Source organism: Nerophis ophidion, unplaced genomic scaffold, assembly GCF_033978795.1.
Source record: "Nerophis ophidion isolate RoL-2023_Sa unplaced genomic scaffold, RoL_Noph_v1.0 HiC_scaffold_362, whole genome shotgun sequence".
Lineage (NCBI taxonomy): Eukaryota > Metazoa > Chordata > Actinopteri > Syngnathiformes > Syngnathidae > Nerophis > Nerophis ophidion.
Window position 1 is genome coordinate 20,203 of NW_026907282.1, and position 18,136 is coordinate 38,338.

At 43.3% G+C, this 18,136-nt stretch overlaps 1 long non-coding RNA gene across 1 annotated transcript; it reads right to left on the reverse strand.

Moving 5' to 3' along the window:
- Positions 1–9,609: 9,609 nt before the first annotated feature.
- LOC133548041 (uncharacterized) lies at positions 9,610–13,654 on the reverse strand. Its single transcript, XR_009805716.1, has 2 exons — positions 11,177–13,654; positions 9,610–11,044 (listed from the first exon to the last, which is right to left on the reverse strand). It is a non-coding gene; the product is annotated as an uncharacterized LOC133548041 (long non-coding RNA).
- Between the last annotated feature and the right edge of the window lie 4,482 nt (positions 13,655–18,136).

The window sequence follows — 18,136 nt, forward strand, 5'->3', positions numbered from 1 at the left end:
TAACTACATACCTGCGTAACACATGCATTAGATGTGGCTGTTGTTAGCTAATAATAGTCATTTGGATGTAATGATGTAACTACATACCTGCGTAACACATGCATTAGTTGTTAGCTAATAATAGTCATTTGGATGTAATGATGTAACTACATACCTGTGTAACACATGCATTAGTTGTTAGCTAATAATAGTCATTTGGATGTAATGTTGTAACTACATACCTGCGTAACACATGCATTAGTTGTTAGCTAATAATAGTCATTTGGATGTAATGATGTAACTACATACCTGCGTAACACATGCATTACATGTGGCTGTTGTTAGCTAATAATAGTCATTTGGATGTAATGATGTAACTACATACCTGCATAACACATGCATTACATGTGGCTGTTGTTAGCTAATAATAGTCATTTGGATGTAATGATGTAACTACATACCTGCGTAACACATGCATTACATGTGGCTGTTGTTAGCTAATAATAGTCATTTGGATGTAATGATGTAACTACATACCTGCGTAACACATGCATTACATGTGGCTGTTGTTAGCTAATGATAGTCATTTGGATGTAATGATGTAACTACATACCTGCGTAACACATGCATTAGATGTGGCTGTTGTTAGCTAATAATAGTCATTTGGATGTAATGATGTAACTACATACCTGCGTAACACATGCATTACATGTGGCTGTTGTTAGCTAATAATAGTCATTTGGATGTAATGATGTAACTACATACCTGCGTAACACATGCATTACATGTGGCTGTTGTTAGCTAATAATAGTCATTTGGATGTAATGATGTAACTACATACCTGCGTAACACATGCATTACATGTGGCTGTTGTTAGCTAATAATAGTCATTTGGATGTAATGATGTAACTACATACCTGCGTAACACATGCATTAGATGTGGCTGTTGTTAGCTAATAATAGTCATTTGGATGTAATGATGTAACTACATACCTGCGTAACACATGCATTAGATGTGGCTGTTGTTAGCTAATAATAGTCATTTGGATGTAATGATGTAACTACATACCTGCGTAACACATGCATTACATGTGGCTGTTGTTAGCTAATAATAGTCATTTGGATGTAATGATGTAACTACATACCTGCGTAACACATGCATTAGTTGTTAGCTACTAATAGTCATTTGGATGTAATGATGTAACTACATACCTGCGTAACACATGCATTAGTTGTTAGCTAATAATAGTCATTTGGATGTAATGATGTAACTACATACCTGCGTAACACATGCATTACATGTGGCTGTTGTTAGCTAATAATAGTCATTTGGATGTAATGATGTAACTACATACCTGTGTAACACATGCATTACATGTGGCTGTTGTTAGCTAATAATAGTCATTTGGATAGTTCGATTAAATGTAAATCCTATCTTAACAATAACATGATTGCAAATTGTTTGTGGCCTCTCTTGGACTGCTTTTGTACGTGTGCACGTGTTCTCTGCACGTACGCGTTGACCAGACAGGGTGAGTGACCGCCGTAAACACCAATCATTTTATACGCACGCACAAAGACTGGTGATGTGCAATACCACTGATTTTTATTCAGAACCGATACCAAGTAAAATCCAGGCCGGTATCGGCAATATGGGTCTGATACTGATTTTTTGCGCAAATATACTGTACATTATGGGTCTGGTATTGTTTAAAAAGTAGTGTATTTCAAGTGTTGCTAATCTTGGCACCACCTTAAAGGCACCTGGAATGCTGTCCTCAGAGTCCTCCACCATAGGGAGGATCTTAGTTGTGGCATTTCCAGTTTTGCTGGCTTCAATGCCACAGTGTACAGCCAGCTTGGCGTAGATTGAGTGGAATTGCTGTGTGTTGGCATTGTTGTTGCAGCCTCCTGTTTATAATAAGAGAAGAGTACATACATAAGATTGTGCATTAGCACCCTCATCTTACATTCTTATTGACATATACATATATAGTTATTAATATTGTATTTCTTGAAATGCCTTATGCCTATATAAAAGATGAAACAATTAAAATGTTTCTCTTCGTTTCATATTTTCAGTTATCAACACACAACACATGATTTATGAAGGTGAACAAATGTAACAAACAATCCTTGATGTGATTAAATGAGTGACTCATTAAAATATATTTTTTTTATTATTTTTTAAGTTTAAGTCCCAAAGATAGTCACACACACACTCGGTGTAGTGAATTTATCCTCTGCATTTAACCCATCACCATGTTCAGATCCTGGGAGGTGAGGGGAGCAGTGAGCAGCAGCGGTGGCCGCGCTCAGGAATCATTTTGGTGATTTAACCCCCAATTCCAAGCCTTGATGCTGAGTGCCAAGCAGGGAGGTAATGGCTCCCATTTTTATTGTCCTTGGTACGACTCGCCCAGGGTTTGAACTCTCCACCTTCCAGTCTCAGGGCGGACACTCTAACCACAAGACCACTGAGCAGGTCTTATAAACTCTCCACCTTCCAGTCTCAGGGCGGACACTCTAACCACAAGGCCACTGAGCAGGTCTTATAGACTCTCCACCTTCCAGTCTCAGGGCGGACAATCTAACCACAAGACCACTGAGCAGGTCTTATAGACTCTCCACCTTCCAGTCTCAGGGCGGACACTCTAACCACAAGGCCACTGAGCAGGTCTTATAAACTCTCCACCTTCCAGTCTCAGGGCGGACACTCTAACCACAAGACCACTGAGCAGGTCTTATAGACTCTCCACCTTCCAGTCTCAGGGCGGACACTCTAACCACAAGACCACTGAGCAGGTCTTATAAACTCTCCACCTTCCAGTCTCAGGGCGGACACTCTAACCACAAGACCACTGAGCAGGTCTTATAGACTCTCCACCTTCCAGTCTCAGGGCGGACACTCTAACCACAAGGCCACTGAGCAGGTCTTATGAACTCTCCACCTTCCAGTCTCAGGGCGGACACTCTAACCACAAGACCACTGAGCAGGTCTTATAGACTCTCCACCTTCCAGTCTCAGGGCGGACACTCTAACCACAAGGCCACTGAGCAGGTCTTATAAACTCTCCACCTTCAAGTCTCAGGGCGGACACTCTAACCACAAGACCACTGAGCAGGTCTTATAAACTCTCCACCTTCCAGTCTCAGGGCGGACAATCTAACCACAAGGCCACTGAGCAGGTCTTATAAACTCTCCATCTTCCAGTCTCAGGGCGGACACTCTAACCACAAGACCACTGAGCAGGTCTTATAAACTTTCCACCTTCCAGTCTCAGGGCGGACACTCTAACCACAAGACCACTGAGCAGGTCTTATAGACTCTCCACCTTCCAGTCTCAGGGCGGACACTCTAACCACAAGACCACTGAGCAGGTCTTATAGACTCTCCACCTTCCAGTCTCAGGGCGGACACTCTAACCACAAGACCACTGAGCAGGTCTTATAAACTCTCCACCTTCCAGTCTCAGGGCGGACAATCTAACCACAAGGCCACTGAGCAGGTCTTATAAACTCTCCATCTTCCAGTCTCAGGGCGGACACTCTAACCACAAGACCACTGAGCAGGTCTTATAGACTCTCCACCTTCCAGTCTCAGGGCGGACAATCTAACCACAAGGCCACTGAGCAGGTCTTATAAACTCTCCACCTTCCAGTCTCAGGGCGGACACTCTAACCACAAGGCCACTGAGCAGGTCTTATAAACTCTCCACCTTCCAGTCTCAGGGCGGACAATCTAACCACAAGGCCACTGAGCAGGTCTTATAAACTCTCCATCTTCCAGTCTCAGGGCGGACACTCTAACCACAAGACCACTGAGCAGGTCTTATAAACTCTCCACCTTCCAGTCTCAGGGCGGACACTCTAACCACAAGACCACTGAGCAGGTCTTATAGACTCTCCACCTTCCAGTCTCAGGGCGGACACTCTAACCACAAGACCACTGAGCAGGTCTTATAAACTCTCCACCTTCCAGTCTCAGGGCGGACACTCTAACCTCAAGGCCACTGAGCAGGTCTTATAAACTCTCCACCTTCCAGTCTCAGGGCGGACACTCTAACCACAAGACCACTGAGCAGGTCTTATAGACTCTCCACCTTCCAGTCTCAGGGCGGACACTCTAACCACAAGACCACTGAGCAGGTCTTATAGACTCTCCACCTTCCAGTCTCAGGGCGGACACTCTAACCACAAGACCACTGAGCAGGTCTTATAGACTCTCCACCTTCCAGTCTCAGGGCGGACACTCTAACCACAAGACCACTGAGCAGGACTTATAAACTCTCCACCTTCCAGTCTCAGGGCGGACAATCTAACCACAAGGCCACTGAGCAGGTCTTATAAACTCTCCATCTTCCAGTCTCAGGGCGGACACTCTAACCACAAGACCACTGAGCAGGTCTTATAAACTCTCCACCTTCCAGTCTCAGGGCGGACACTCTAACCACAAGACCACTGAGCAGGTCTTATAGACTCTCCACCTTCCAGTCTCAGGGCGGACACTCTAACCACAAGACCACTGAGCAGGTCTTATAAACTCTCCACCTTCCAGTCTCAGGGCGGACACTCTAACCTCAAGGCCACTGAGCAGGTCTTATAAACTCTCCACCTTCCAGTCTCAGGGCGGACACTCTAACCACAAGACCACTGAGCAGGTCTTATAGACTCTCCACCGTCCAGTCTCAGGGCGGACACTCTAACCACAAGACCACTGAGCAGGTCTTATAGACTCTCCACCTTCCAGTCTCAGGGCGGACACTCTAACCACAAGACCACTGAGCAGGTCTTATAAACTCTCCACCTTCCAGTCTCAGGGCGGACACTCTAACCACAAGGCCACTGAGCAGGTCTTATAGACTCTCCACCTTCCAGTCTCAGGGCGGACACTCTAACCACAAGACCACTGAGCAGGTCTTATAGACTCTCCACCTTCCAGTCTCAGGGCGGACACTCTAACCACAAGGCCACTGAGCAGGTCTTATAGACTCTCCACCTTCCAGTCTCAGGGCGGACACTCTAACCACAAGACCACTGAGCAGGTCTTATAGACTCTCCACCTTCCAGTCTCAGGGCGGACACTCTAACCACAAGACCACTGAGCAGGACTTATAAACTCTCCACCTTCCAGTATCAGGGCGGACAATCTAACCACAAGGCCACTGAGCAGGTCTTATAAACTCTCCATCTTCCAGTCTCAGGGCGGACACTCTAACCACAAGACCACTGAGCAGGTCTTATAAACTCTCCACCTTCCAGTCTCAGGGCGGACACTCTAACCACAAGACCACTGAGCAGGTCTTATAGACTCTCCACCTTCCAGTCTCAGGGCGGACACTCTAACCACAAGACCACTGAGCAGGTCTTATAAACTCTCCACCTTCCAGTCTCAGGGCGGACACTCTAACCTCAAGGCCACTGAGCAGGTCTTATAAACTCTCCACCTTCCAGTCTCAGGGCGGACACTCTAACCACAAGACCACTGAGCAGGTCTTATAGACTCTCCACCGTCCAGTCTCAGGGCGGACACTCTAACCACAAGACCACTGAGCAGGTCTTATAAACTCTCCACCTTCCAGTCTCAGGGCGGACACTCTAACCACAAGACCACTGAGCAGGTCTTATAGACTCTCCACCGTCCAGTCTCAGGGCGGACACTCTAACCACAAGACCACTGAGCAGGTCTTATAGACTCTCCACCGTCCAGTCTCAGGGCGGACACTCTAACCACAAGACCACTGAGCAGGTCTTATAAACTCTCCACCTTCCAGTCTCAGGGCGGACACTCTAACCACAAGACCACTGAGCAGGTCTTATAGACTCTCCACCTTCCAGTCTCAGGGCGGACACTCTAACCACAAGACCACTGAGCAGGTCTTATAAACTCTCCACCTTCCAGTCTCAGGGCGGACACTCTAACCTCAAGGCCACTGAGCAGGTCTTATAAACTCTCCACCTTCCAGTCTCAGGGCGGACACTCTAACCACAAGACCACTGAGCAGGTCTTATAGACTCTCCACCGTCCAGTCTCAGGGCGGACACTCTAACCACAAGACCACTGAGCAGGTCTTATAGACTCTCCACCTTCCAGTCTCAGGGCGGACACTCTAACCACAAGACCACTGAGCAGGTCTTATAAACTCTCCACCTTCCAGTCTCAGGGCGGACACTCTAACCACAAGGCCACTGAGCAGGTCTTATAGACTCTCCACCTTCCAGTCTCAGGGCGGACACTCTAACCACAAGACCACTGAGCAGGTCTTATAGACTCTCCACCTTCCAGTCTCAGGGCGGACACTCTAACCACAAGGCCACTGAGCAGGTCTTATAGACTCTCCACCTTCCAGTCTCAGGGCGGACACTCTAACCACAAGACCACTGAGCAGGTCTTATAGACTCTCCACCTTCCAGTCTCAGGGCGGACACTCTAACCACAAGACCACTGAGCAGGTCTTATAGACTCTCCACCTTCCAGTCTCAGGGCGGACACTCTAACCACAAGACCAAAGATCTGATTTTTTTTGACAGTCCAAACTCTCCAAAGTCCTTCAAATCTGATCTTTTGGCATCAGATTGAGGCCACCTCAGGAAGTAGTCCTGATTCAAATTGGAATGTCATTTTTTTAAGTGGAACTTCTGTCTCAACGTAATGCGACCTGAATGTGACTTGCTCATCAGCTTTGGGCGAGCTACGTCATTCGTGTGTGCCGTGGATATTTGTTTGCTCACCACAACATCCGCTTTTGGTGAGCAAAGACCACCACATTTTGGGTGCATCACTTGTCAGTAGTGTTTAAATAATAGGCTCCATATAATATATATATTTATTTGTATATATTATTTACTTTGTTTCCAAAGAAATAGCGATTGTTGAAGGACGGGAATTCACTCTGTGGCGAATTGAAAACTAAAGCTCCTGTAGATCCACGCTGATGTCCGTGTCTCCTCTGACTAAACACTGCATGAACGTAGCGGCCCAGTGCATCAAGTCTAGATGCAAAATTGTCCTAAAAATATACTTGATTGCAAGTTTATGAGCTGAAGTACAATAATAATTAGAGCTATTATTAGGAAAACTAACATCAAATGATTCAGTTGGTCCCCAACATGGCGTCTGTTGTTTGCTTGTCCACACTCTCTCTAGACACCACTCTGGTCACCTTAGCTAGAGAGCGCCCCTAGTGGCCACCTCAGGTAAATGCTTGAGTGGCTTTTCTGGGAAATCACGTGACCTGGCAAGCACAACAGGTGTGTCAAGTTTAGACCAACTTCCTCATCAGCTGTTTTTCTTCAACTGAAGCCCAACCTATCCATTGAACAACTAGTCAAACATTTGACTTGATAAGACATCTTGAATGAAGATATCTCAAATCAACATCTCTACATCTAGAAATGAGCAGTGCCTCTGAAGCTGGAAATAAGTGTTTTATTCTGAAAACAATTAGGGAAGGCCAGTTTATTTATAGAGCACAATTCAAAGTGCTGTACAGAAAATGACAAGAAGGCAACAATAAAATGGAAGTAACCATGGAAAATACTTCAAAATAAAAGAAGAATAATCCTCATAAAACAAGGTTCTCAGAGCTAACATGTCAGAGATGTACTTTGGCACAAGACCATGAAAGGACTTGTACACAAGGAAAGCTGAGTAGCTACAGGAAGCCAGGACTGATATGGACTGATATGATCATATTTCCTAGTTCTAGTCAGGACTTGAGCAGCAGCATTCTGGGTGTACTGCAGTTGCTTTACAGCTGGTTTAAAGAGCCAAGTGAAAAGAGCATTACAGTAGTCCAAACTGCTGGAGACAAAGACTTAGTCTCTCCAAGTCTGATTCAGACATTATTCCTCTGATGTTGACAAAGTGTTTCAGGTGGTAAAAGCTGCCGATGTTATCGACTTCATGCGGCTGTTTAAATTCAAGTCTGAGTCCATTATTACTACCAGATTTATCACCTGGTTATTAGGTTTCAGGGAGAGTCTCAAGGTGACTAACAATAGTTTCTCTCTGCTAAATCTAAATGGATTTAGTTTAAGTCAACCACATCACACAACATTTTAGTCAGCTAAAATGACAGTACATTTAGTCCACTCAAATAGAAAGTATAAAAGATAAGGTCTCTTTAAAGTTGATTTGAAAGCAGGTTTATCTAGACTATTGTACCTGCAAAACATTTGTTCAACAAAAGTAGCATGATCTAAAGCCTTTGCTAGGTTGGAAAAGTCAAAGATTTGTCCAATTCTGTGACATTAATGAGACTTTAAAGGACTTGTTGATGTGTTACAAACCTCTTCCTTGTTTATAAGCTACATACAACATCAACTGTTTTTTGTTCATGCACATCATACATATCAATAAAGTGTTTGGATGTATTAATTCAATCAATGAATTGTTGGTTGCCAAAAAGTGATGCAAAGTAATATTTTGTTACTGACACATCTCATCTGTGCATAAGTGACTAGAATAACTTGGGCAAACCTTTTAACTGGCAGGCCATATCCATCACACGCAGGCTTGACAACTCTCAGAAAAAATAAGTAGGAGACATTTTGTTGGCAGATTGTCTTCATCTCTACTGGCATGGTGATTTTTCTGTTTGTTTGCTTGTTTTTGCCTTCTTTATTTATGTGTGTCAGAAATATTGTATGTAAATTATCAAAAAAACTTTCCGTTCTCTGAGTTCCCAGTGAACAGACGGAAGCTGTCTTTGTTGCAATAATCCAAAGGCTTGGAAAATACCACTGTGTACGATGGGAAGAGACGGGAAGGGTTAGCTATTGTGATCCAAGACTTGCCCAAGCTCGATCCAGGACCAGTACAAGCCTGAGGTATCTTTTTCTTTTGTGTTAATGTGACCGAAAACAATGGCTGTTTACATACCCCCATTCCTTTAGAAACAGCTGCTGTTATGTAAACAGGGAATATCCAAATAAAAGAGGAGACGTGAACATTTTTCCGTGAGCGCGTGGGTGACACTGTAAGAGGTTACAGGTCGACATGTTTCTCCTCAAACCGAGCAAAATTGAATTCCGTCTCTATTTCCTTGCTTCTTGTCTTGTTTAATAGATGTCATCGATGTTTGAACCTGACATTGTGAAAACCATGTTTTACTATTTGACTGAAACCTGTATTTAATTACACACGTCTCGGAGTAATAAGATCACATTGTAATAAAAACATGACCAAATAATTAATGTATGAGTGCAAAATAATACAATTAATAGAATTAAATCAGTAAATGTCTTTCATTTTTTCCCATGAGAGGTCGCCACAGCACAACAATCATGATGATTCAGATCAATGTTTACCTTCCCATCCTGACCGGGAATCGTACTCACACCCACTGTCACACACAGCAGATGTGTATACCATTCCACTACTAGCATCAACAGAAGAACAGGTGAATTACGTTATTTTACTCTCTTAAATTTGCAGTCATTTCCATTAAATATTGTGTTTTAATAAAGAGCTCTGTCATTCATTCTTTCTGTTGACAATTGACAAAATATTTCAAATTGTCACTTTTCGGACATGGTAAAGGCTTAAGATCATTTAATACTTGTTTTGCATGACTGCAAGGAAGAAGTGTTATCATGAGTGTAATGACAAAGCACCTCCAAAACAGATTTGTATTTGACAAGTTTTTACTGAATAAAACCCCCAGAATGTACATGAAACATTGTACACATAAAACACTGAATATCAAGAGTATATGAACGGCCTACCTTGTTTACTTCCCAAATGACATCCTCGGCATGTTTGGCAATCAAGCAAAAATATGATTATGCAAAAAGGAACGGAAAAAACAGCAAATTGTTTCAAAAATATAAATATTTGACAATGCTTTGTCATAAAAATTTTGTGTCACTGTCCCCCTCCGTCACACTAACTGGTAAGGTTGGCTACCCAATTCTGTACTTTTGTAGGTGATGACCCGATTCCCTCAGTACTATCAATTATGTAAAATCAAGTTGGATACCTTTGTTGCATGTGACGTCATGTCTGCTTTCAGACTAAACACGGGCTCAGGTAAACAATCACTCAAGCAGCACTCAGGCCGGACTCAGCCAAACTCCCTAAAAGTCACGTTGCCATTTTCAACACCAATAAAGTGTGCTTAATAAAAAAACAGCGCAAACATAAAGTAATGCGACACTCTTCCAAAATGCGCTAGCTTATTGCTAATTTACATAGGATTTGCCAAAGACAGGCTACTATTTACATGAAGGATTTTACATGGCGATTTCAACACCTTGGAATTTGGTAAAGGAAACAACTAAGATTATAGTTCGAATTTTACAATTTTGTGTAATAACTATTCTTACAGTATTGACACTTTGTAGGGCGCAACCTAAAAAGTTAATTTCCTGAAAAAAAAAGCTACTTTCTAGTTTGACAACATAGCATAAATAGTTATACAGTGCTGCCATCTAATGGTCTTGGAAGTGCAACTGCATTGCAAATGAGACTAATGTCATCAGAAAAGAAGATAAAACAACTGGACAGCAGTTCTCATAATCCATCCATCCATTTTCTACCGCTTATTCCCTTTTGGGGTCGCGGGGGGCGCTGGCGCCTATCTCAGCTACAATCGGGCGGAAGGCGGGGTACACCCTGGACAAGTCGCCACCTCATCGCAGTTCTCATAATCATCATTCTTAAATGTTACATCAAAAACAATTAATATTAGCATACGGAAGTAGTTAAAAATGGTACTATTGTTCCAAAATATTGTTAAAAATAATGATGAGATGTGACACAAGGTGATATTCACTGATAAGCAGCTGTCTATTGGTTTGAAAAGGAAAGAAGAAATCCTTGTCAATGTGATGACACATGAGCCCCAAATGATGACATCACAACTACATGGACACAAAGATCAACATCTGACAAAATATTGTAGACAAATGCAGATTGAAGGTGTTTTGTCAGCCACAAACAGCCGAAGAAGACATGGTGTAAGATGAGGAGCAATTAGTGCAGATGTGAAAGAAAAGTCCAAGTGTGATGAGGTCCCTCAGCGATGGAGACATCTCTCTGTGTTCCAGTGCACAAAGCATCCTGGAGGAAGAAGATGACTCAGCACATTCCCAACAAAAGCAGGTGCAGATGTTAGCATGTGGCAGAGTCAACATCATCTTCACACAAAGTCAGAAGAACATTTGGAGGTGCGTGAAAAAGCAAAGTCCTCACTGTGCTGTGTGTCACTCAGCCTTCAGCCTTCAGCCTTCACGTCTCTCTGAGAGCTGGTTACCACCGTCACCAGCTGGCGGAGCACAAAACGCACCGTGAGCTGCTTACGCTGCTCATGCTAAGCCCACACCTCACTCTGGTGAAGGAAGTCCATCTTCACTCATATCACATCTTTGCAGCTGGGAATTCTGCTCTTCTACTTCCTGACTAGTCTAAGACTAAGTCTCCAAACAGGTTCAGCTTGGCTTCAAGGCTCATGTGCAAGCAGCCCTCCAGTGTCTTAGTCAGGTCAAAAGTTTACATACACTTGTAAAGAACATCATGTCATGGCTGACTTCAGTTTCCAATCATTTCTACAACTACTATTTTTTTGTGATGTAGTGATTGGAGCACATACTTGTTGCTCACAAAAAACATTCATGAAGTTTGCTTCTTTTATGAATTTATTATGGGTCTACTGAAAATGTGCTGGGTCAAAAGTGTACATACAGCAATGTTAATATTTGCTTACATGTCCCTTGGCAAGTTTCACCGCAAAAAGGTGGTTTTGGTTTTTGAGTTTGTGACCCCTCCTTTTGACAAAATTGGTGTAGTTCAGCTAAATGTGTTGGTTTTCTGACATGGACTTTTCAGCATTGTCCACACGTAAAAGTCAGGACTTTGGGAAGGCCATTCTAAAACCTTCATTCTTGCCTGATTTGGCCATTCCTTTGCCACTTTTGACGTGTGTTTGGGGTCATTGTCCTGTTGGAACATCCAAAAGCGCCCAAGAGCCAACCTCCGGGTTGATGATGTTAGCTTGTCCTGAAGAATTTGGAGCTAATCCTCCTTTTTCATTGTCCCATTTAAATCACCAGTTTTATTGGCTGCAAAACAGGCCCAGAGCATAATACTACCACTGTTAACATGTTTCTCCATATACTGGGTTAACGCATGCGCAGTGTTGATGGGTGGGAAGGAAAAAGTGTTTTTCCTCTGTGCAGCAGTTGATTAAAAGTTGTGAATCAGAATAGACGTCGTGTTTATTCACCCATATTTAACATTGGTAGCAGAGGATGGTTGAGGATGGCTGCAAACTATAAAATACCGCCGAGGTTTGACGAGTCCAAGCCATACGAGTGCTGGAAAAATGAAGTTAACATTTGGATGCGCGTTACAGAACTCAATAAGAAAAAGCAAGCACTGGCTGTGGCTTTGGGACTTGAAGGGAGAGCCAGAGAAATCGCAATGGAGATATCTGCGGAGGAGTTGGACAATGACAACGGTATGACGACATTATTTGCAAAACTGGATGACGTTTTGCTGAAAGAGGAAAAGGATCGCGCATACGAAGCGTACACGTACTTCGACCGCATCACCAAAAATATTTCCGTTTCAATGGTGGACTATATTATTGACTTTGAACAGCGCTGATGGGGTGTTAGCCTTCAAACTTCTTGACACAGCCTGCCTTGATGAGAAAGACAGGCAGCTAGCACTGAGGGCTAACACGGAGCTAAGCTTCTCGTCAATGAAGTCAGCTCTCAAACGGATATTCGGAGGTAAAACAACGGGCAAGTCAAGCGAGATACAACTGAACCAGGACGCAGCTTTCCTCACAGAACAGCCACAATGGAGAGGAAGACCAAACACACCGTTTCCACGTGGTCAACGAAGATCGGTGACGCCGTTACCGGGTACAAACCCACTGGATAAGTACGGTAAACGATCACGATGTGCCGTCTGTCAAAGCACATGCCACTGGGCAAAGGACTGCCCGCACAAAAAGCACGAACAAGTAAGATTGACTGAAAATGACAATTTGGATGAAGTTAATATCACGCTGTTAACGAATGATCCCCAGTCTAAAGCTGAGATTTTTATGACTGAAGCAGCAAGCTCAGCGATCATAGACACCGCCTGCACTCGCACAGTGTGTGGCGAAAAGTGGCTTGAAAGTTTTGTACAAAATCCCAATTAAAAGCAGGTAAATAAGCTAAGAAGTACAGAAAGGTCTAGCAACAGACTGTTTCGTTTTGGAGATGGAAATGTGATTCATTCCGCCAGAAAAGTGCATCTACCTGCTAAAATAGGATGGACAAAGTGTAACATTGAGACAGAAGTTGTCAAAGTCGATATTCCACTCCTGCTGAGTAAAACATCATTAAAAAAGGCAGGAACTACGTTAGACATAGAAAACGACAGGGTAGTGATGTTTAAGCAGCAGATACCTCTTCAGTTTACCAGCTCAGGACATTACTGTGTAGACATAAGAGACAAAGATGACATGGAATATCAGATTCAAGATTTATGTGCTGAAGATGAAGTCCTGATTGTAACAGAAAACATGTCCACAATCGAGAAGAACAAGGTCCTCCTCAAACTTCACAGACAATTTGGCCATGCATCAGCAGATCGCCTGCACAGGCTAATTCAAAGTTCAGGGAACAAAGAGCAGGATTGTCTCAATATTTTGCAACAAATAGTGGATGCATGTCACACGTGCCAAAGATATAGCAAGACAAAGCCAAAGGCTAGCTGTTGGTTTGCCTCGTGCTTCGGAATACAATGAAAATGTGGCGGTGGACCTGCACGAGCTTGAGTCAGGCATTTGGTATTTACATATAATGGACCATTTCACACGTTTCAGCGCTGGAAATATTGTGAAAACCAAGAAATCATCTGTAATTGTCAACTCTTTCATTCACACATGGATAAGTGTCCATGGTCCTCACCAAGAAGCTCTTCAGTGACAACGGAGGAGAATTTAACAATGTAGAGTTCAGGGACATGGCAGAAAAACTTCAATATCGAGATCAAGACAACCGCAGGATACAGCCCATGGAGCAACGGACTTTTGGAACGTCATAATCAGACACTCACGAACATCATCCATAAAGTTAAACAGGAAAAAGATTGTGACTGGAGTACTGCCTTGGACTGGGCCTTAATGGCTAAGAACTGCATGCACAGTGTACATGGTTATAGTCCACATCAACTGGTATTTGGTCAAAATCCTAATCTTCCCAATGTATTGGTAAATGAGCTACCTGCACTAGAGTGAGCACAAGAGTAGGAGAACACATATCAGCTCTGCATGCCTCAAGGAAGGCTTTCACTGAAGTCGAATGTTCAGAGAGGATAAGAAGGGCATTAAGAAAACAGCTTAGACACACAGATGAAAAATATGAGACAGGAGAAAAGGTTTACTATAAACGAGGAGATAGTGCAGAGTGGAAGGGGACCAGGAGTGGTGATTGGTCAAGATGGAGCTGTTGTGTTTGGAAGACATGGAGGTATTCTAGTTAGAGTTCATCATTCACGACTTGATAAGGTGCACACACAGATTAAAGACAAGGAAATGACACAAAGTAAAGTTCACACTGAAACAGGATGTGGAAAAACATGAAGAGAACATAACCGCTGATAGTGACACAGATGCTTTACACATACCATCATGTGGCTCAGATAATGAAAAAAACACAGACAGTGAAAGTGAACACGACAGTGATGGAGAGGGAAACACAAGTGAAGGTGTAATTCAAAGTGATGCACCTCAAATGAATCACAGTGCCTGTGATAACCTTCTCCCTGCTTCTAATGTGAAGTTAAAAACGGGACAGATTGTAACTTTTGTGAAAAGAGATACAAGTGTAACATGTAGGGCTAAAGTACTCTCAGTAGAGCAGGTAAAGCAACAGGAAGCTATAAAACCTGGTATAATGTGCAGCATATTGAGCCGGATGGCAGTACTGGACTAAAAGAGGCTGTTGACATGTCGTGTGTACAGCATCTTAACACTGAGTCAGCTGTCGGGGAGGCTGATGTACTCATAACAAAAGACATCTCATTTGATGCAGCCAAACAGGCAGGGATAGAAAGCTGGAAAAGCAATAATGTTTTTGAAAATACAGGACAAAAGTGTATCTCCACTAGGTGGGTCTGTAGTCTCAAAGAAAGTGACACTGGTATTGTACCCAAAGCCAGACTTGTAGCAAGGGGGTTTGAAGGAACTTCATTTCAAAAATCTACAAAAAAGATTCACCAACCTGTGCTTCTGAATCTCTAAGACTATTGCTAAGTGTCATTTGTCAAAATCATTGGAAAGTCCATTCCATGGACATTAAGTCTGCCTTTTTACAGGGTATGGAGTTGTCGAGAGACATTTGTCCACCTTCCTCCAGAAGCTAACTGTAAGGGGGTTATTTGGAAACTAAAGAAGTGTGTGTATGGGCTTGCTGATGCATCTCTCTATTCATACAACAAGGTGAAGGAAATCATGCTGAGCACAGGTGGTAAAGTGTCACAGGTAGACCCAGCAGTATTTTATTGGCTGGATGATGAAAAACACAGTGACAGGTGTACTCGCATGTCCATGTAGATGATTTTATGTGGGCAGGCTCATCAAACTTTTCAGAAAATGTCATCCCTAAACTGAAGTCTGAGTTCCGAGTGGGACGTGAGGAACATGACAATTTCTGCTATTTTGGGGAATGGATATTGAAACTGTTAATGATTGTGTAGAGTTGCATCAGCACAGCTACATTGAAAGTCTGCACCCCATTCACTTACAGCCAGTCCGTGCTCTAGAAAGAGATGCTCCTCTTAATGAAACAGAAAAAGAACAACTCAGATCAAAAATAGGACAGATACTCTGGGTTGCAAAACAGACAAGACCTGACGTAATGTTTGATTCTTGTGGTCTGGCCTCTAGTCTAAAGAATGCGACTGTGCAAACAATTCACAATGCTAATAAGTTAGCTCGTAAACTTAAAGCTGAAAAAGTGACTTTAAAATTTCAACATTTGGGAAATGATAGTGCCTTAAACCTAACTGTATTCAGCGATGCTTCATTAGGAAATCTTCCTGATGGAGGTACACAAGAGGGCATGTTGATCACCCTAATGGGAGAAGGAGGTAAATTATCCCCCCCTTTTCTGGCAGTCCAAGAGAATTCGACGTGTGGTGCGAAGCACCCTTGCCGGAGAAACTCTGGCCATGTCGGATGGAATAGACAATGCAGTGTTTCTTGCCACCCTCTATTCTGAGCTCACTACTGGCACCGCTGGTCTAAATGCTCCAGCGTTACTTTGTGTGACTGATAATCATTCTCTCTATGATGCTCTTCGATCAACAAAACAGGCAACAGAGAAAAGGCTTCAGTTAGATATAAGTGGCATCAAAGAACTTATTCACAAGAAAAAAAATACAAAAGGTACTCTGGTCAGCAACAAAAGCTCAACTGGCTGACTGTCTTACGAAAAAGGGGGCATCACCCTTGATGCTTTTGAAAGAATTGAGTGAAGGAAAATGGGTTCTTACCTAAGTTGATTGTATTGTTTCTGTTGTTTAAAAAGACATGTATTTGTTCTTAACAAACATGTGCTATTTATTTTTTTTATATAAAAAGATAGGGAGATTGTTAACATGTTTCTCCATATACTGGGTTAACGCATGCACAGTGTTGATGGGCAGGATACGGAGTTAACACATGCACAGTGTTTATGGGCAGGATACGGAGTTAACACATGCACAGTGTTTATGGGCAGGATACGGAGTTAACACATGCACAGTGTTTATGGGCAGGATACGGAGTTAACACATGCACAGTGTTTATGGGCAGGATACGGAGTTAACACATGCACAGTGTTTATGGGCAGGATACGGAGTTAACACATGCACAGTGTTTATGGGCAGGATACGGAGTTAACGCATGCACAGTGTTGATGGGCAGGATACGGAGTTAACACATGCGCAGTGTTTATGGGCAGGATACGGAGTTAACACATGCACAGTGTTTATGGGCAGGATACGGAGTTAACACATGCACAGTGTTTATGGGCAGGATACGGAGTTAACACATGCACAGTGTTTATGGGCAGGATACGGAGTTAACACATGCACAGTGTTTATGGGCAGGATACGGAGTTAACACATGCACAGTGTTTATGGGCAGGATACGGAGTTAACACATGCGCAGTGTTTATGGGCAGGATACGGAGTTAACACATGCACAGTGTTTATGGGCAGGATACGGAGTTAACACATGCACAGTGTTTATGGGCAGGATACGAGTTAACACATGCACAGTGTTTATGGGCAGGATACGGAGTTAACACATGCACAGTGTTTATGGGCAGGATACGGAGTTAACACATGCACAGTGTTTATGGGCAGGATACGGAGTTAACGCATGCACAGTGTTGATGGGCAGGATACGGAGTTAACACATGCGCAGTGTTTTATGGGCAGGATACGGAGTTAACACATGCACAGTGTTTATGGGCAGGATACGGAGTTAACACATGCACAGTGTTTATGGGCAGGATACGGAGTTAACACATGCACAGTGTTTATGGGCAGGATACGGAGTTAACACATGCACAGTGTTTATGGGCAGGATACGGAGTTAACACATGCACAGTGTTTATGGGCAGGATACGGAGTTAACACATGCACAGTGTTTATGGGCAGGATACGGAGTTAACGCATGCACAGTGTTTATGGGCAGGATACGGAGTTAACGCATGCACAGTGTTTATGGGCAGGATACGGAGTTAACGCATGCACAGTGTTGATGGGCAGGATACGGAGTTAACACATGCACAGTGTTTATGGGCAGGATACGGAGTTAACACATGCACAGTGTTTATGGGCAGGATACGGAGTTAACACATGCACAGTGTTTATGGGCAGGATACGGAGTTAACACATGCACAGTGTTGATGGGCAGGATACGGAGTTAACACATGCACAGTGTTTATGGGCAGGATACGGAGTTAACACATGCACAGTGTTTATGGGCAGGATACGGAGTTAACACATGCACAGTGTTGATGGGCAGGATACGGAGTTAACACATGCACAGTGTTTATGGGCAGGATACGGAGTTAACACATGCACAGTGTTTATGGGCAGGATACGGAGTTAACACATGCACAGTGTTTATGGGCAGGATACGGAGTTAACGCATGCACAGTG